Source organism: Podarcis melisellensis, assembly GCF_964234715.1.
Source record: "Podarcis melisellensis genome assembly, chromosome: 6".
In the NCBI taxonomy this organism is placed as follows: Eukaryota; Metazoa; Chordata; class Lepidosauria; order Squamata; family Lacertidae; genus Podarcis; species Podarcis melisellensis.
In genome coordinates this window covers 10,410,057-10,429,565 of record NC_138538.1, presented here as the reverse complement: position 1 = coordinate 10,429,565, position 19,509 = coordinate 10,410,057, and the positions used below count along the sequence as shown (strand labels likewise).

General features: G+C 41.4%; 1 protein-coding gene across 2 annotated transcripts in view; it reads left to right on the top strand.

The window, feature by feature from the left end:
* OSBPL2 (oxysterol binding protein like 2) overlaps positions 1-19,509 on the top strand; it is a 67,205-nt gene that overhangs the window by 2,140 nt on the left and 45,556 nt on the right. Inside the window, exon 2 of one of the 2 annotated variants that reach the window (XM_081917043.1) lies at positions 9,836-9,935. The exons of the other annotated variant lie outside the window; for it this stretch is intronic. The gene's annotated coding sequence lies outside the window, so the exon portion shown is untranslated. The remainder of the gene's footprint in view (positions 1-9,835; positions 9,936-19,509) is intronic. 2 annotated transcript variants of the gene reach the window in all.

Sequence of the window (19,509 nt, the reverse complement as noted above, 5' to 3'; positions counted from 1 at the left end):
AAGTTTGTAGATGTGGTAGCTCATCATAAGCCTGAATGCACCCTGCTATTCATCCCTCCTTTTGGGGATAGAGGAACCCCTTAATGAACTTGTGGCTATATTTCTTTGATGGGTTTATACTCACTAGATTGAGGTGGTGAACAGATTCTAATTGTCATCAAAACTGAAATTTCACCTCTTGAATTTGGACATTTAAGATGTGACATTTTTTCTTAGAGGAAGAATTGCACCTTTCCCAATGCAAGGAAGAAAGCAGAGAAAGGAGAATAGCAAATATTTCACATCATTTTGGCACTAAAGCCAAAAGTGTGTAGCTCATTACAGGTCAAGGAAGGGAACATCCCTGTCTGTAATTGTGGGACCTGATTTGCTACCAGTGCTGTGGGGATAGACCTCAACATTCATTTATTGGAAGTATATATGGGCTGCCTTTTAGTGTATAACCCTCACAATGTGGCGTACAACAATGATAATGAGATATACAGTGGTACCTCGGGTTACATATGCTTCAGGTTACAGACTCCACTAACCCAGAAATAGTACCTCAGGTTAAGAACTTTGCTTCAGGATGAGAATAGAAATCATGCTCCGGCGGCGCGGCAGCAGCAGGAGGCCCCATTCGCTAAGAACAGTTTCAGGTTAAGAACAGACCTCCGGAATGAATTAAGTAACTTAACCCGAGGTACCACTGTATTAGGATACATTTAATGTATCAAAAGCGTAAGAAGGCAAAATTGTGAAGAAGCATGGAGCATCAAGAATCAATAGCATAAACACTGTTAAAGGCAGTCTGGAATACGATTTTCTGGGCATGCGTTAAGGTTTGCACTAAATGTGTAGTAGTGCAATAGGAAGTGAGTTCCACAATTGCCAGGCCACCACCAAGAAAGCCCTATCTTTTGCACCCATCAACCAAACTGATTTTATTGGTGAGTAGGTTTGAATGAGTGAAGACTACTTTAAAAAAACAGCCCTGGCCCCAAATCATTAAGGGTTTAATTGTCAGGCAGTCTTGCCTGGAGGTAGGAGTCATTCCTGGGGTTAGGTTTGTTGCCCTTCTGTTTGTTGCTGACAACTTGCCTTGGCCTACTCCAGGGTGTAACTTGATGTATCAGTGACAACAGAAACCATTTCCTTCCTCTGAAGAGAACTGGGTGGAGAGACGTTTGCCTGGGGAATAGCCTATAGCACTGTAGGGGATAATAGACCTCTAGATTTGTTTATAACATCTGCTGCCCTGTCCCTTCGACTAATTCACTTTAGACTGGAGATACACTAAGATAATTAACTTCCTTGTACCTTGGGGTGTGGCAAGTCCCTTGTCCCTTCTAACTTGGAGACTGCCTCTGGCTCTAGTGAGACTATCTTGCATAGGAGCAGAAATGACCTCCTATTTGGATACTGTATCTTGTTCTTTATTGCATAGCTGACCATTCTTCCTGCAGTTTGTGAGACTATTTGGAACATGTCAATGTAGTTGCCATCTATATCTCTGGCATAATTGAGGATTTTAAACCAGTATACACCCATTGGCAGCAACGGATATGTTTACTTCTTGTAGAGATGGTGAAATAGGAAAATTATGCCTCCTGCTTCACCTCCAATGTGAATTGTAACTAAATATTTGAAAATGTGAAGATTTGAAAATATCAAATGGTGAGACTTGGTTTTGAGTCACCCGTTTAGGGATAGGTAAGGTGGTGAAAATCAAAGAGAGGGCTATTATCCTAAATGCACTTGATATTTCAGATTGGTTTTGTTCCATCTTAAAGTATAGAACAATTGCTTCGTCCCTAGTTTAGAGATTAGACTTTAACTTTATTATCTGGATCTTCTGTTCCCTGAAGATATGAAGGAGAGACCTGCATTTTAGATAAGACAGCAGGCTGCTTTCATGTGGTATGAAAGTAGAAACCCTAATATCTCACATGCTCCTTGTCTTGGAAGATACTCATCTTCCTAAATAGATGCTCATCTTCCTAAATGGAGAAAAGAGTATGTAAAGGAAGGGTTTTTATGGTGGGTCCTACAAATGGGATAATCTACCCTGGAATTTAGAAGGGAGAAAAACCAACTGCTGTGATTTGTTGACCGTACTAAAATCCAGTCAGGTGAATGTTTAACACCTCTTACTGGAACGAATCCCTGCGACGGGTGAGCTCCCGTTGCTCAGTCCCAGCTCCTGTCAACCTAGCAGTTCGAAAGCACGTCAAAGTGCAAGTAGATAAATAGGTACCGCTCTGGCGGGAAGGTAAACAGCGTTTCCGTGCGCTGCTCTGGTTCTGCCAGAAGTGGCTTAGTCATGCTGGCCACATGACCCAGAAAAACTGTCTGTGGACAAACGTCAGCTCCCTCAGCCAGTAAAGCGAGATGAGTGTCACAACCCCAGAGTCGTTCACGACTGGACTTAACTGTCAGGGGTCCTTTACCTTTACTGGAACTATATGGACCACCTCTGTTGCAAAGTATGAACACAAGCAATGATAATCTTTGTAGTTATGCAGTAAAGGGAAGTGTGAATAGACTCCATAGATTGTGTTAATGGCTATTATGCACCCCTATTTCTACTGCTTTAGGGTGCCACCCTAGATCCGCTGGGTTGAGTGAGTTAGGATGTGTCGAATCTCTAGTTTAGCCAGCAGATACCTAGTTCAGCTGGTATAAGTCCCCAACCCTGGCTAAGTTGGCTGAGCTGAGACTGGCATAATTTACACTGGCGTAAACTTTGCAAAATGGGTGTTGTGTGGGAGACTGGGCTGAGGGAACTTGTGCTGGTTCCTGACTTGGCTCATCTCAGTCATGTGACCTACCAGCCCAGTGGAACTTGCACTGGCAAAAAGTGTGGCATAGGTAAAACTGTATTTTAAAGGCTTGTTTTTCCTCTGTCAGGACTAGATTGGCTCTGCCGGCAGTAGCCCTGCTCCTGAACAACGTATGGATCTGGTGTACTTTACACTGGCTTAATTTAAGGCTGTGTGAATTACGTTGGCTTCCCATAATTAGAATTGCTCCCTTGGCCATATAGAAGCCATCAAAACTACATCTGTGGGACAACAGGTGTTTGTATAACAGATGCAAGACTTCCATTATTGTGTATTGCATGACCATGTGAAAGATAAGGTATCCCTGGACAGTGTTGAATTAGAGCCTGGGTTCAAATCCTAGATTAGCTGTTGTTTCACATGAGTGGTTCTCTGCAAGTTGCCCTCCTAGCCACATCAATGTCATGAACATAATAACATTTAATTTACAGTGGCCTGCTGAATGAGCCATGGGCTCATCAGCTCCTTGTTCTGGTCTCCTCTAGTGCAGCTATGAGGATGAGGCTGGAAACTTGTGGTTCTGTTTTCAGTTAACCACAGTGTAGTATAACATCCAAACTTAAATGTGCTTAATCCTAACTTTGATTTATTGAAACAAGCTAGCTTCATAAACCACATAAACCCTGGTTTCAGTTGTGGAAGAATATTCCTATGCTATGAATGGTCCATGTCACCATTAAGAAAAATAGGTAGGAATAGGCCAATGTATATGTGGATGGTCCCTGGATAAAGTGACTTTTCTTTTTTAAGTTCTCAAGGTTCTTAACTAGCTCAAGGTTGTCATCTGAAGTAGCCAGATGCTTAACTGATAATCAATCACAGTCAGTCCATCATTTGAAAAATAAGAGTTTAGAGCTGGCTTGCCCCAAAATGGGAACTGGACATTCCATTTTGGTGACTATAACCATGGTTTAAGGAGACATTTGGCACCTAGCTTACATATCTGAATTTCTGACACTGGTTATGCTGCAGGAGAAGTGGGAAGTGGAGAACAAGGGACCCCAAGACTCATTTGCATAACACTAAAATTTAAACCATAGCCCACATAAAATTTAAACCATTATTATTATTATTATTATTATTATTATTATTATTATTATTATGCCTTTCATTTCAAGAATAATGCAGTCAGTGTGTTTGTTACTATGAATGAGGTTTACAGTTAAAACTATTCTGTACAGTTGAAAGGGTTAGATATGGAGATGACGTGAGATATTTTATGTTGACAAGCAACACCTTGGATTTTGCAGTGCAGTCTCAATTGCAAAACTCAGTTGTTTTAGACAGCAGTTAGGCATTCTGAATTCTGTTGAAAGTTAATATGTCCAAAGTATATAGGATGTCTGTGGAGCCAATATGAATACTCTTATGATGGGCTTCCTAGGCAATGCAGAATGTATGTATACTGTAGCTTGCTTTGATGTATTATCTGAAGCTTGGCATATGCTGAGAAGCAGCAATTGTGCAAATAATGTGTTAGATTTAGTTATTGCTGCCAAATCCCAGACTTCCCAAAGTGCTTGATACTGATGTATGGCGGGGGTCGGCAACCTAAGGCCCATGGGCCACAAGCGGCCCATGGGGGTTGTTTAACCAGTCCATGAACCCCCGCCACCTGCTTGGGGACCCCTGCCGCCCGCTTAGTCGGCTCCCGTGTGCTGTGCTAAACCAGCACGGAGCAGAGCGGGGATTGCTTTCTGCGATGCTGGCTTGCTTCCCATTGGCTGCAGCAAGCTCCTGCAGCCAATGGGAAACTGTGTGTGCCTCCTCCACACCAGAAGGAGCGTCAGAAATAATGTGCGCGCACGCGTGCACACACACACACACTCCGGCTCACCGTGGCATCTGCGGGACTGTGAACCGGCCCAAGTCACAAAAACTTTGCTGACCCCTGATGTATGGATATTGTTGCAACTGAGAATGTCTTATCTTCTGCAGTGTGAACCCTTCCCGCCTCAGAGGCGTAGGGGCGAAACTGAAGAACCTGGTACTGTATATCTTTTGGGAAGGTCACTGTGTAATATAACAAATCTATGCAATATTATTTATTTGTAAATTTCTGTACTCTTCCTCCTCAACCCCAAATTAATAAATCAGTAAAATATTACATCAAGGACCATATATGCAAAGAATAGAAGGTAATTGGTATGCATAACTAAAATCAGGAGGAATGAAAAGTAAGGACACTTGAGCAGTTAAATCCTTATGGAAGGATTTCTGCATAATTTGTCCTGGGGGCGGGCGGGAAATTGCTTGAAAAGCTCATCAAGTTTTATATCTGTATAAACCTCACTTCAGAGAGGCTTTTTTTGGTATCTCCATCATTCTGCCTATTTCTTATTGATGTGGCTAGTTTTACTTGCCTGCTTCTCTTGGGCGATCTATACTTAGCCGAGCCTGAGTTTAAGGATGTGCAACCATATATATATTAAGCAGAAGAGCTACTGTGGAAGTGTACTCACCGTGTTTCATTCATATGTATGATTTTTCCAGCACTGAACTGCATATTTGGGCAGAAGTGGGTGGTATTCATTTTTACACGAAGATGGCTTTAGTGGTGTTTTCTTGAAAATTTTGAATTGAAAAAATGAAAACTAGATTAATTTATTAGGGAAATAATAGATTCATAGAATTGTAGAGTCTCTTCCAACCCCTTGAAATGCAGGAACCGTAACTGAAAATCTCTCATAGCTGGCCATCCAATGTCTATTTAAAAAACACCAATAACAGAGAGTCCACCATGTTCTAAGGTAGTCTGTTCCTCTGTCAAACAGCTCTTGTCATCAGAAAGTTCCAGTTTACATTGGAAAACTACCTGCTTTCCCATGTTAACATGTTTGTTTTATTTGTATTTAGAAAACAACATCGAAAGTATTCCCTGTTTTTATTTTCGTCCCAATACCACACAAGTGTTTGACTTGAAATACAGTATTTGAAGGGGATATTAAAACATACTTAATGTGGTTAAATGTTATATTGTGTAGACATTCTCATTCAAATACTTAAAAAAAGTAAAAGACAATAGCATGTATTTACCTTGTGTTGTTTAAATTTAAATGGGGGGAGGATTAGTGATTGCTATTGACCTCCCATTTTTATTTTTCTCATTCCAATTTACAAAACAGTGCTATACATTTAGTCTCTCACATACTTAGTAGGGATAATCAGATGAAAATCATTTAATACAACTTACTGCCAACCTAACATAATATTGTATTAATAATTGGTATCCATTCATTCTTCCTAATGAACTTATAAAATGGCTATTTTTCCACCCCACATCATAGCATGGCTTAGATTACAAGCCTTAGAACTATAGTACTGGGTCCTTAGGAGTGCACATATTTATGCTACTACAAGTGTTTCTCTGACTTCTCTGGATTACATGCTTTCTAAAAAATTCTCTTTCTTTCCTTTCACCCACAATCCTAACCTACTTGAGATTGTCTCAAGTAGGTTAGGAAAAAAGGGTTATTTCAATGCAACAGAAGGTTAGTTGATCACAGTGATGGAACTGGTGTGTATCTTGAACCCCTATATATGTTTTATACTCTTAGCACTTTCTATAATGCAGAGAGGCAAGATTATGAAAAGTATAAAAGGAGTGGGGTGTGTGTCTTTTGGTATGTGCCACATGCTTGTAATTTGCCACCAAATGTAGTAGTGAATATACCTTAATATTGCTGTTCAGTGTCCTCTACTGGTATTGTCATGCATTGGCTCATTTGCACTTTTTTCATTGGTCCTGCTTGCACTAAAACCTCCTGATATTTGTTTCAGGGTTGCTGCTTGTATGCAACTGTAATTTATCTTTCTTATCTTTGCAAGGGCATCAGCACATCTGCGCTGTAAGGTTGTTTTCAAGGGCTTGTTTTGTGACGTTTCATGCTGATGCCAGTTAGTTAGGATTAATGTTAGGTTGGGGTATGCAGTCATATCCAACTAACTTTTACTCAGAGTAGGCACACTGAAGTTACTTGACCTAAGTTAGCCATGGCTGCTAATTTTAATGGGTCTACTCTGAATAAAAGTTGAATGCAATCCTTGTTTCATTTTGGAATGGGAAGTAAAGGTAAAGGGACCCCTGACTGTTAGGTCCAGTCGCAAACGACTCTGGTGTTGCGGCGCTCATCTCGCTTTATTGGCCGAGGGAGCTGGCGTACAGCTTCTGGGTCATGTGGCCAGCATGACTAAGCTGCTTCTGGCGAACCAGAGCAGCGCACGGAAACACCGTTTACCTTCCTGCTGGAGCGGTACCTATTTATCTACTTGCACTTTGATGTGCTTTCAAACTGCTAGGTTGGCAGGAGCTGGGACTGAACAGTGGGAGCTCACCCCGTTGCGGGGATTCGAACCGCTGACCTTCAGATAGGCAAGTCCTAGGCTCTGTGGTTTAAACAACAGCACCACCCACGTCCCTGGAATGGGAAGTAGCCCTGACCAAATACTAGACTTAGAAAAATACCTGATGTGTTGTTCCTGGGGCACATGGAGTAGCTCAAGGTTGTAATCTGAACTAACCAGGTGTTTAACTGATAATCAACCACAGTCACCCTAGCCTATCTGAGTTTCTAACAGTGGTGGTTCCTAAGTTTAATGGGTGTTAATCTGTTTCCTACTAGGTTTTCCAGTTCCCTGGAAATTCCCTGGAGATTTTCCTAAGTCTGAACTCTAGATCGATTGTTGATAAATGGATGTGCCTGTATGATTTGATTCCATTAAGACCTAGGCAGAGAGGAAGGCACCTGCATATTCCAGGGCTCTTACGTCTTATGCCTTCATAATCTATATTACTGGAGGGATTTCTTACCCTGGGTATCTAAAAGTCAGCCTATCATACATTCATAGACAAAATGGAGTTCTTTTTGCATCGAGCTGCTAGAGACATGTTTAAAATGACAGAGAAACATGGTTCCCTGACAACACTGCCCTGAGTTCCTTTGGGAAAGGGCACAGTACTGATATGATAAATAACAGATATTGGGTTGTATTCTGTGCTAGTCCTACTCAAGTGTTAGACCCATGGAAGTTAATGAACATGTCTAACTTAGGTTCTTTAATTTTACCTGGTCTACTCTGTGTAGAACTTAGTTAAATATAACCCAACACACTGAACCTACACTTTGTTTGAAGAAAAGACTTTGACACAAATACTTATTTGTAGTGGTGTTTCCATCAATATACAGTTTAATAATCCTGGCTCTTTCATAATTGGTATAAAATCAGCCACATATGTAAGCTAGTGTTGTTGTCTGATATAGCATTTGCCTTTTCCACTGTGTGCAAAACACTCAGTGCAGAGTTACTCCATCTCTTACCTAGAATGTTTCCCTCTCTAGTACTTCCTTGGTGGTTATATGATTGGGGGTCAACTCTAGAAGGCAGCCAATTAGGCTCAAGCTTTGCTTGGTGCAGGCAGATTAGCATCTTTTCAGGGCCTCCTGTTGTTGGCAAATCAGGCTGTAATTTATGGCACTCTGCCCTTGAGCCATTCCACTTACATTAAAAAAGCCTCTTGTTGCTGGAACCTTTTCCACATCAGCAGTCAGGGCCATCAGAGAGCACCCCAACCCTGGAAATAAATTTGATATGATATCCAGGTATTCTAAAATTGAAGTTAGGAAGAGTCTTTAGCACTGTCTGCAAAGTAAGTTTTAAATATATGTGTATCTCTCTTTTTTTTACAACAAACAAACATATTGGGGACTTCCCTTTTCATTCATAATTTGAATCTTAAATTATGTAAAAAAGGTAAACAAATTGACTTTCCTATATTGGATGTCTGGATTACCACATTATAGTTTTCCTTTTCTCTCAGTATGTTTGATGTTGTTTGCATTATGTCTTTACTTAAAAAAAATTAATAACGTTTCTTTTAAAAACATCTTTCCTGAATTGAAGCAATGGCAGAAAAGTTAATGCATATATGCTTGCTGATAGTTTAGTGAAATATTTGGGGTCAGCCCAATTGTGTCTGTTTTGTAAGCAACCAGAATATAAATACTGCATTCAGCATAAATTTTAATTTCTAATTCTTAATAGCCATTCAATTGACTCTGCTTCTCTCACATTATCACTTTAGTCTAACTACCATATTTTTTGCTCTATAAGACTCACTTTTCCCCTCCTAAAAAGTAAGGGGAAATGTGTGTGCATCTTATGGAGCGAATGCAGGCTGCGCAGCTACCCCAAAAGCCAGAACAGCAAGAGGGATTGCTGCTTTCACTGCGCAGCAATCCCTCTTGCTGTTCTGGCTTCTGAGATTCAGAATTTTTTTTTTCTTGTTTTCCTCCTCCAAAAACTAGGTGCGTCTTGTGGTCTGGCGCGTCTTATAGAGCGAAAAATACGGTATATTAGGACGATAGCCTGGTTTCATTTAGAAGCAGAAGAGATGTCACAAGAGGGCTGGCTTTATTCTCTGGCTCCATTTTTAAAGACAAATAATAATTAATCATATTAAGACTCTAAATATAGCATATTGGGCTTATGGATATGGTTAAAAATATTGGTTGACATAGTTGCATGCAATCACTTCCTTAATTTTTAGCTTTTCTTTGTTATGTAAAGCACTGGGCAGAGTGAAACACAGATTCTAAAAGCTTGCACTGTTAAGCCTTCCTGTGTCAAGAAACCACAGTGAGGAAGTTTCCATAGGTATTATTATGTTGTAGTAATTCCAAAACTTGGAAGATCAAATTAGGATGGAAGAATTGGGGCATGCAGGTACCCAGTGGGCTTACAGTTAGGCAAAGTTCTAATGAGGAAGTGGTAATTCTTGATTGCCCTTCAGCACTGTCAGTCAGTTCATCTATGCAACATACATTATTTGTAAATAAGAGCTCGTTGGAAGGGGCAAATACTGAAACTGTCTCCTGGCCCACTTCTGTGGCTAGGAAATTGCCATTACCACCTTAAGAGCAGGTAAACAGCCTCAAATAACTTTGGCTTTGTAGTGGGGGGAAATGCCATCTCTAATACCATTTTAAAATTATACTAATATTTTTTATTTTTAGGTACTCACAGCTTGAGCAAAAGGTGTGAAGTATTTCAGTACAAATGACTGTCTACAAGTCCATCATATAATCAATGTTACAGTGAAATTTAATTTGACAGGTAAGATTCCTATTATACATGTCCTTTGTATTAACTAGGCTGTTTAATTTTTGAGCAGTATTATCTAGTGGGCAAGAACTTGTATTCTTACCCAGCTGTTAAAAAGGTAAAGGTAAAGGTACCCCTGCCCGTATGGGCCAGTCTTGCCAGACTCTGGGGTTGTGCGCCCATCTCACTCAAGAGGCCAGGGGCCAGCGCTGTCCGGAGACACTTCCGGGTCACGTGGCCAGCGTGACAAGCTGCATCTGGCGAGCCAGAGCCGCACACGGAAACGCCGTTTACCTTCCCGCTGGTAAGCGGTCCCTATTTATCTACTTGCACCCGGAGGTGCTTTCGAACTGCTAGGTTGGCAGGCGCTGGGACCGAGCAGCGGGAGCGCACCCCGCCGCAGGGATTCGAACCGCCGACCTTTCGATCGGCAAGTCCTAGGCGCTGAGGCTTTAACCCACAGCGCCACCTGCGTCCCTTTACCCAGCTGTTACTAGTTTATAAAGTTGAGAATGAGAATTAGGCCTCTCTGCCTTTGCCTCCTTCCGTTGTTCTCTAGCTTTGGTGAGAAGATTCTGGCTTGTATCAATCCAGAGCCTTCCATTTGTTTGAAACAGGGAATTCTGGTTTAATGTCAAGTTACCAAAGCAGGAAAATAAGCCAGGACAAAGGCCTGAAGGGAAGACAGCAGGAGTAAGGAGAGAGAGACACTTATGTAGTCTGGAATGATGATGTAAACTTGACCAATGTGCTTCTGTTTTGGGACCCAAGAGACCATTTTACCCCATCAACTTTATATTATTGCAAATAGGTGGAAGTAACTACTAGTGTTCACACAATTGGGAAACCAAGGGAATTTGATTATTGATTGGGGATCGTGGTGAGATGAGGAAAAAACTTTTAATATATTTGAATTACCATCTGTTGAATTTATTATTTCAGCAACTGATGTACGTAGGTGATTCCCTACTTGGTAGAAGACCATTACACGATTATTAGTGTCTTTATCATTTTAAGGTAGTTGATAAGACTACTGACCCAAGCTTGAATTGACCTGACAAATGAATTAGGTAATGTTTTGGTGCTTTTGTTGAAAATATTCCTCTTTTTAAATATCAGTGCTTGACAAGTACCATATTTTTCACCCCATAGGGCACACCTAGGGGAAATAAAGAAGAAAAAAATATTTCCCCCCCAGGCACGGGACTGGGGCGGGGGAAGCCCGAGCTTCCCCCGACCCCAGCCCCCAGAACAGGCTGCTATCAGCAAGCCTTCGGAGCCCGGTGGGAAGTCCCTGTTGGGATTCGCAGGATACTGAGTAAGTCTGCAGGCTTCAACAGGCTGATGCAATACTCTGTGAAGTGCTGGGTCAGAGTGCCTCAGCAGGAATGTGATTGGCTATCACCTGTTTTAAAAGGAAAGCCTGTTCAACAGCTGCTGTGGTTGTGTAGTGGTTGTGCTGTGGTGTGGTGGAGAGTATTCGTTTGCCTTAAGGAGCAGGTACTCTGTAAAGACTGTTTTTGTAAATACCTGTATATAGCTCACATTAAAAAGACTGCACTGGGAAAAACCTGGGACTCTGAGCGTTTCTGCTAAAAGCGCTGCGAGGAATTCGCGACAGTTCCGCCGGGCTCCCAAGGCTTGCGGACATCTGTCCAAAGCCCAGGGTGCGCTCCGGAGCGTGCCCCGTGCTTTGGGCTGCAGGCTACCGCCTGGAAGCCTTGCAAGCCCGGTGGGAAGTCCCGCCAGGCTCCCAAGGCTTGCGGACATCTGCCCGAAGCCCGGGGTGCGCTCCGGAGCACGCCCTGTGCTTCAGGCAGCAGGCTGCCGTCCGCAAGCCTTGCGAGCCCAGCGGGAACTTCCGCCGGGCTCCCAAGGCTTGCGGATAGCTTCCTGAAGCCTGGAGAGCGAGAGGGGTCGGTGCGCACCGACCCCTCTCGCTCTCCAGGCTTCAACGAAAGCCTGCATTCGCCCCATAGGATGCACACACATTTCCCCTTCATTTTTGGAGGGGAAAAAGTGCGTCCTATAGGGCGAAAAATGTGGTATCTGAACTATAATGATTAAGAGTTAATTGTTAATTAATCATAGCTCAAATTGATCATAATGTGAGAATGTCAAACATTAGACTTCTGAAACTTTGACCTATATATCTCTTGGGAAATTTATTGCACTGTAACTAAAACAAAGCAAATCCCTTATATAGGTACAGTGGTGCCCCGCAAGACGAACGCCTCGCAAGACGAAAAACCCGCTAGACGAAAGGGTTTTCCGTTTTGGAGGTGCTTCGCAAAACGAATTCCCCTATGGGGTTGCTTCGCAAGACGAAAAAAATCTTGCATCCCCCCGCGGGGTTTTTCCCGCTTTTCCCCCCCTTTTCTTAAGCCGCTAAGCCGCTTATCAGCTGTTCCGCTGATAAGCCGCTTAACAGCTGATCGCTGGAAGCCGCTTGACAGCTGTAGTGCTAATCCGCTAAGCTGTCAATGGGCTTGCTTCGCAAGACGGAAAAACCGCTATACGAAGAGCCTCACGGAACGGATTAATTTCGTCTTGCGAGGCACCACTGTACAGTGAAATAAACCTAACCAAAGTATACAAAGGTATGAGTTCATAGCAAGTTTCCCCAAAGTAGAAAAATGCATAAAGACAGATTGGTGGTCATGTTGGATTGCCCAGGTTGTAATTTGTGGGAAAGTGTTGTATCCAATATTGTATCCAACTAGTGTAATCTTTCTGGGTAACATATCTGTTTTCCAGAGCTAGAAATTTTGGCAAAACTTCTGAAATCTTTCCTCTTCCTTTTTGTAAATACCGTACTGTTAAGTCAATTAGCCTGTCCAGGCTGCTTTAAATGAAGTAGTAGATAATTTAGTTGTGTTTGCATAGTGAAAGGTATGAAGAAGAGGCTTTTTAAAAGGGTGTGATTCTCCCTTCACTCCCCCCCCGCTCTGTTTTTACTAGAAATGTTCAAAGGCAAATGAATATAAAACGTCTCAGGGCAGTTGTTTTGAATTTTGAGTACAGTGGTTAACTGCAAGTTGATGACAAAATTTGTACACATTGTGTAAAAAAGTTAATGAAGCAGAATAATTAAGGTTCAATAGTTAGTTGATTAAAAAAAAGATCACACTTTATCAGTTGAAATGGTGCACAGCCATTGTTTGTTCTTAATGCAGGTACATTAAAACCATGGGTGGCAGAAATTGCCTTAGAAGGGACATTTCCCCTTCTTTCTCATTCAGGAAAAAAACCCCTCTTATAAGATATGGCATGTATGGGTAACATCTCAACCAAAATAGTTTCCCCACCTCTTCAGTATGATTGGTCATATGGAAACACGTGCTTAAAAAAACCCCAATCAAATCATAATGGATTGGATCCAGACATGCCCTTCTGTGAACAGAATGGTCTCTGATCAATTGGTGCCTCCTACCAGAGGAAGTGGAAATGATTTTTTGCCAATTTCCCCTTCTCACTCCTGCATACCCAAGCACCACTTCACATGTTGTTCTGGAGGACCCCTCAACTTGTAGAGAAGCTTTTCAGGGGTTGTACTCCCCCTGAAGGAGCGTGCTTATAGTTGAGTTGCTCTTGGATCCATCTCTCTGACTAGAGGTTCAGGTGACTTCAGTAGCTAGGAGTGCCTTTTTCCAGCTTTGGCAGGAAAGATAGCTGCAACTGTTTCTGGACCAGGATAGCTTGATTGTCTGTGGTAAGCTTCATGTTGGATTACTACAATGCACTCTATGTGGGCTCAGACACTACAGCTTGTGTAGAATGCATCAACATAGGCTGCCCAATGATCAGTCACTGCCATAATGTTATTCTACTGCTGAAAATGCTGCACTTGCTGCCAGTTAGCTAGTAGGCTAAGTTCAAGGTTCTGGTATTGGTGTACAAAGTCCTTTGTAGCTTGGGACCAGAATAGCTAAAAGATTGTCTCACCCCTTATATACCCAGCTGATCATTGTCCTCTGCAGGAGAGGGCACCCTGTAGATACCATCTCATCAAGAGGTCCATTCTCTATGAAGTAGGAATCTTGTTTACTGTGACAGCAGGTGGCCTTTTAGAGCTTCCTCTCACTGCACATCAGACAGCTGTTGTCTTGGTGCCTATTGAAAACTTTCCTTTTTCAATAAGCCTTTTAAGTGGATATTTTTATTCCAGTCTGGGTATGTTTTGTATTTGAAATTGATTTTAATACTAGTGCTGTATTCAAATCTTATTACATATTTGGAGAATGGGTGCTTTCCCCAGCCCCCACAAATTTACACAAAGCATTACAGTGTCTCCCAGTGCATGAAACCTGGAGGAATGATTAATTTTATGGATTGCATTATTCCTGTTTGCTGCTTCATATCAGGTAGTTGTATGTACAGCAGTGAAACATGAAACCGGAAATCACAGACCTATACTGGGCTTGATGAAAGGTTTAGAATGTTTTCAAATATTAATGATAGAATGTTTCACAAGAAATGTAGCTGTATCCTTTGTCTCTGTTTCCAGCTGGCATCTTAGATTTTAAACCTTTTTTATGTTGCTTATATAGACAACAAGGTATTTTGCTTGTTTACAGGCTTTTGCTCATTTAGTGTAGTTTCTCAAGGCACTTTTTGGATGCAGAATACATTATTGTTATACGGGCAACAGTTCAGAGAAGGGAAAAGGTTTACTTATCAACTAGAACTGTATCTTTTGGTTTAACCATGCTGCTTTTGGTATTGTCACAGCCTATATATTGAATTGAAAGAATTGAACATTTGATTTACAATTGTACCTTGTGCATATTCTATGTTATTGTATGGCTGTGCTGGCCAGAGTTCCAGAGGGCACCAGGTTGGGGAAGGCTGTGTTAGATGAATGCAGTTGGTAACCTAATTCCATAAATCAATTTTTATAGGAAGAGAAGCTGTCATTTGGAGTTGAAAAGGTACATTTTGATGTTTTTTTATCAGAGCTGTAAGGAGAAAACTTATGAATATATGTATTGATCTGCTCAAACTGTTAGAGTTCTTTAAGTATCCTAGGAAACAAGCTTTCCAAAAATATTGATGTGGAACTTTGCTTGTTCAGGACGTTTGCCCTGAGGAAAATTTGGGAATGGGCTTGAGGCTCAACACTTCCTTCTTGCTACAGACGGAGTAAGTGTAGGTTGTTGTTGTTGGCATCCATTTGTCTGTAAAGGCAGTAGAATGCACATTTTTGGGTGAAGTTGAACTGCTATTTTAGCTGCACTAAAGTGACCTCCCCAGAGCACATGCCTGGGCAGTGTGTATGGAGGTTCTGGGCTGCCCAGATGACAAGACTCCTCTCAGCCTTGCTGATGTAGTTCAGATAAAAGCAGAGCCATATGTATGGCACCAACTTTGCTGCAGGAGTTGCTGGAAAGAGGCATGCAAGGCACCATCCAACTGCTTTAGGGACTCCACTCCAGATTTGTGCTGGGTGTATTCCTTAGCCTTTTCTTCTCCTGAAGATATCCCGCAAGGCAGAGGAGACTTAGGATCAGAGCTACCTTCCTATGTTGTTGAGCCCCATCTGCCCCCCACTTCCCTCTGCAGCATGTGCAGAAACCACCATCTTGACTGTTGGACCCACTGTTTGTCTCATCTGCTCAATCCACTTGAGCCTGTCTACACATGCAAGGGAAGTCCATAACTCACTGAGGGTTTGAGACCCATTGACTACCCTCACCTGGTTTACCCGGCCAGTTGAAGCTGATCCTGGCATGTGACCACTGTTGCATGCTGACACCTTCTAGGAGCCACAGGTGAGAGCTGAGTGTGGGGTGGGGACCAAAGGTGGACAAACTACCTCAGAAGGAGCACATCATGAACTCCATGTCAGTACGCCTTTCAACTGATGTCAGCAACTGGGCCCAATAACTGGTTCTGCCCCGACTGGGCTAGGTGACTGGAGCACTTTCAGAAGCAGGTCCCAGTGCACTGGATCCACAACTGTGCATTGTGAGCACCAGACTCATGCAGAGTATAAATAACGCGGAAGCTAGCTGTGAAGCATAACTCCTTTTATTTCTAATAGCTACTACAAACTAACAAACTACTGGCTTGCATGAGTGTTACATCTCCCACTCAGCCATCAATAATAATAATAATAATAATAATTTATTATTTATACCCCCCTGTCTGGCTGGGTTTCCCCAGCCACTCTGGGCGGCTTCCAACAAAACACTAAAATACAATAACCTATTAAACATTAAAAGCTTCCCTAAACAGGGCTTCCTTTCTAGTCACTACATAGATAAGACTCTCTGCACGCACAGAGTCAGGCAGTCAGTCAGGAGTGGAAGAGTAGAAGAGCAGTTTCCGCCCCCTCCTTTCTCAAAACATCAGATCAGGAGTCTGTCAATGGGAGGGGTGAAAATATCAACACACCAGAGGTGTTACCCCTGCTTTATAGGATTAGGGAGAAAGTAGTGTCCAAGAAATGTAGTTCCATTCATTCAGTTCTGCTTGTGGTGGCGAACTGGGAGCAGCTGACAACAACACAAACAACGCAACAGGGTGTATGTAACTATATAAATTATTTTTAAATGCAATTCAACATATATCAAAATATATGGTTCTATAGACCAACGTATTATATAAACAAAACATATTATGAGAAATTAAAGTCCAGCAGATAGATCAGGAAATATAATCTATTCAGTTCATATATCCACAGTGTGGAATTCTTATTTCAATCTTGTAGTGTTCCATGTGAAGATGCTTAAGAATTCTAGCGTTATTTGTATGTAGGTATCAGAAGAAAAACTTGGAAGAATGGCACATGCAGAAAATAAGACAAGGATTCCATGATAATTCCTTGTTTCGCCCAACTGGGCTTCGTCAGCCGTGCATACTCTGGATTATATAAATGAACATAATGTGATGCAATTTTACACAAAACCAAGTAACATAACACACATACTAAACAATAAATTTACATACCGTATTCTTGTATATCAGAGACATGGAACATAATGGATTCAGTCATCATGACCATTAACCTAATGCCTATAGAGAGAGGCAATATTGGCTACAACCACAGGTGGCTATAATTTCTGTAAATGCTTCTTAAAGAGACCATATTTTAACTAAAAACCATAAATAATTTTTTTAAGAAATTGATAATATTCCTTTAAGATGTTAACCATGTAATAACTCATAAAAAACAGCTGTAATCTAATTGTGTATTCAAGCCTGAAGGATTTAAAGTGTTGAGTAGAAAAATAAATCTGGTTTCTTTCTGCAAAAGAATCTTTTTAGCTTGTTCTAATCAATAGGTCCCTGATGTGCCAAGATGACAAAAAATGTTAGATCCTCATCATAATGTGACGTTTGAGTAAAGTGTTGTACCAAAGGCACGTCAACAACACCATTTCTGATTCCGGAACGATGCTCAGATATCCTGACCCTAATGGGTCTAATGGCGGGTCCTACAAACAATAACCCACAACTGCACATAATCACGTAAATTATGCGTGAAGTGGCGCATGTGGCAAATGATTGCAAAACAAACTTAAAGCCTTATTTATTAGAAAACTCTTTCACCTGCAATGCATATTTACATGAGGTGCAGTGACCATATCTAAAAAAACATCGTGGAGAGTTGGTTAAGGTCCGTTGTGTAAGTGTAGGTTTTAAATCTGTGTGTGCCAACATGTCCCTCAGTGACCTAGTGCATCGTTTGGCAAAACAGGGAATCACAACACACCCAGGAATGTCTTTAAGGATGTGCTAATGACATTTGACTATTCTTTCAATTTCAACTGGGAGCAGCAGCAGAGAGAGTGAGCATGTAAGTCCGTTGACATTTTTATCTTTATGCAAGTTCACCTGTAATTATAAAAGGCTGATCAAACTCTGCCCTGGGCTGCACTGTCATTCTAGTGGATCTTTGTTACATTAGCATGTAAAGAAAAAAATAGGAAAAGGTTTTAAACCTGAATAAATGTGTCTGAATTTGATTATAGTACTAACTTAACAGGGCATTTTAACATGTTGGGCCCAAACATTTGTAAATCTGTTTAATTTCTTTCTGCAATTTAGGTGATAGCATTAAAGGAATTAAATCTGCCTTCCTGGCCCAAACACTCATATCTACTTTTCAATATATTTTTCTTGTTCTGGTTTATTTGTTGACCTTTAACTTTTGCTACTCTACTTTGACATTACTGACTGCTACAGAAACTACTTTAGACTTTGTAGAACCATAAGGAAAGAGACTTATGTGCAGGGGAATTCTAAACATATTTCCTCAGAAATAAAGGCCATTAGTTTATTGAGGTTCACCTCTAGTTAAGGGTGCATAGGATTGTAGCCTGAATCAGTTCACTAGTCTTAACTTATCAATATTTAGATTGAACCTGCTTTGAGTAGGGAAACTAGGTTTTTGTTTTTGTTTAATGATGGCACTCAAAGCTTCATGTGTATTGATGAAATTTCTTTTTTAAAAAAGTTTGCATAAATGTTTAAAACTGGGGTACTAGCCATCCTTGAATATATGTATTTATTTAATAGTTGAGGAATCTGAAGGTTAAGACTTAAGGTGTCAAGACTTTATGTTTTATATAAAAATAAGTTATACATTTTGAGCACAAGATAGCCAGAGCTAAAATGCTTACATTTTATTAATTTTCATAGGAGAGTCAAGCATGTGCTTAACTCTGTTCCACTGAAGTGAAAGGGGAGAATTGCTTAACTTTGCCAAGAAAGTGCCCTCTCAATGATTACACAACATAGTTCGAAATTGCTATATGTAGCTTTAACTTCAGGTTTTCTGGGACAATGTGCAGTACACATTTACTCAGTCTCTTTGTCTTGAAAAGAGACTCTTCTTGACATGCTGCATTCTCTTCTAATTAGCTGCAACTATTGGTGTCATCTTATGTTTCCACTGACAGAAAAATGCTTCCCCAGAGAGTAACTTTTATCTGCTTTGTTTTGTGTGTTTCACTAAGAATTGTTGCGGTCATTTGTCACAATAATTAATTTTTTATTAGTGTGTTGCTAGATGCACCGAGTTAATAAAAGCAGCCATAACATGGGAGCAGGAACTTAGTGGATGTTGTCACTGCAACTTCTTAACTTAATAATTTTCTAGTTACTGAAGTGACACAAATTGCTCTAGAGTGAGTACACAAAGTTCTCCAGAGCAATTTCTGCCATTTCAGGAATTGGAAAGCACATATGGCTCCCAAAATGGGGGTGGCTATAGGGGCTTTCAGTGGGACGCGGGTGGCGCTGTGGTCTAAACCACAGAGCCTACGGCTTGCCGATCAGAAGGTTGACGGTTTGAATCCCCACAACGGGATTAGCTCCCGTTGTTCGGTCCCAGTTCCTGCCCACCTAGCAGTTTGAAAGCACGTCAAAGTGCAAGTAGATAAATACTTCCGGCAGGAAGGTAAACAGCATTTACGTGCGTTGCTCTGGTTCGCCAGAAGTGGCTTAGTCATGCTGGTCACATGACTCGGAAGCTGACTGCAGACAAAATCCGGCTCCCTCGGCCTATAGAGTGAGATGAGCACGCAACCCCAGAGTCATCCGTGACTGGACCTAATGGTCAGGGGTACCTTTACCTTTA